This window comes from Orycteropus afer, unplaced genomic scaffold (assembly GCF_000298275.1).
Source record: "Orycteropus afer afer isolate SDZICR_OR568_19922 unplaced genomic scaffold, OryAfe1.0 scaffold00125, whole genome shotgun sequence".
NCBI classification, from domain to species: Eukaryota; Metazoa; Chordata; class Mammalia; order Tubulidentata; family Orycteropodidae; genus Orycteropus; species Orycteropus afer.
The window spans coordinates 7,658,197-7,659,898 of record NW_006921712.1 but is presented as its reverse complement, the minus strand read 5'-3'; positions in this window follow the sequence as shown (position 1 = coordinate 7,659,898).

Below are 1,702 nucleotides of genomic sequence, written 5' to 3'. Positions count from 1 at the left end.
GTAAAAATATCTCCACCCCTTATTTATTTTCCCACATAACTCATAACCATCAAGTTCTGTATATTTTCTCTTTATACCTTGTTCAATGCCCATCTTTTCCCACTATAATGTAGTCTATAGAAGAACAGATTTTTTTTTCAATATTGTTTCCTGCCCTACAATCAATGCCAGAAACATGTCATGGATTATAGGTCTTCAAAATGTGTATTGAATAATTGTATAAATATAGTTATTTTTACTCTTTCTTTAAATGGGTTTCACTTTTATTCTTTATTTAAAAGCTTATTGAATATTTTGCTTTTGTGTATAAAAATCAACACATCCACTTAGAGTCATAAGTGCTATGTAACCATTCAAGGAATCCTGGTGGCATTGTGGTTAAGTGATTCCCTGCTATCTTAAAGCTGTGCATGGCTCAAAAGGCACCAATAGCTCTGAAAGTGAAATACATATCAAGCAGTGTCCTTCCATCTACAGCTTTGGAAACCCTATGGGCAGTTCTGCTCTGTTCTGTAGTGTCACTATGAGTTGGAGTCCACTCAATAGCAATGAATAATGAATATGTAACCATTCCCAAGTGTATTATTTTAAAAATTATTTTAGTGTGTATTGTGTAGTTTCCATATAGCCAAAGTATTATGGAAATCAAATAAATTAACAACCAGCTTTAAAAAAAAATCAACATGTATTCATCAAAGAAAACATCAGATGCTATATATTAATGCTAAGATTCATACTCTTAATGCACATAGGGTTAACTTAAGGGTTGTTAAAATATATTACAGGAAAATACTTTTCTTTATTGTCAGTTTTATTAAGATATCATTTATGCATAGAAAAATTTACCTGTTTTAATTTTGTATTATTTAAATTTTGTAGATAGAGATCTACTAATAAAGGAAGAGTTCATGTCCACTAGAAAGAGAGGGAACTCAGGTACACCCAAAGCAGCAGCACAGGAGAGTGGGAGAAAGGGGATAAAAAGCCAGGGACCTGGAGAGAGGAGCAGTCAACTGCAGGGATCCACGGGAGGAGAGGGAACTCAGTCACACCCAAAGCAGCAGGGCAGGGAGCGGGAGAAAGGGGATAAAAAGTCAGGAATGCAGACAGAGGAGCAGTCAGTCGCAGGGATCCAGGTGAGGAGGGGGAACTCAGGCACACCCAAAGCAGCAGGGTGGGGAGTGGGAGAAGGGGGATAAAAAGCCAACAACCTGGGCAGAGGAGCAGTCAGCCACAAGGACCCAAGTAAGGGTGTTATGAGACGTTTCCAACAGGAAGACAAACTTGTCTGTTGGTTTGTCCTACCATGGTGATGTGTTGATGTGAATTTTGAGGCTGAGACACTGGTGTTTCAAACGCAGAGGGATGCATATGGTGCACAGGTATCAGCTCAGCTTACAGACTGAGACAGACTAGGAAGAGGAATAATTGACCAGGGAAAACCTTATGAATAGCACAGAAACACTGTTTGATACATTACCACACAACTTTATGAATAGTTCGGTTAGGTTAGAAGGCTCTCAAAATAGGACTGAGAAAGACCTGCATCATCCGAGTAAACCCAACCTTACTCCTATGGATAAGGTAAAGCTTTTGAGACCTCCATTTGTTGATGTGGCACCACTCAAATTGAAGAGAAACAGCCACAAACATCCATTAATCATTGGAACATGGAATGTACGAAGTATGAATCTAGGAAAAT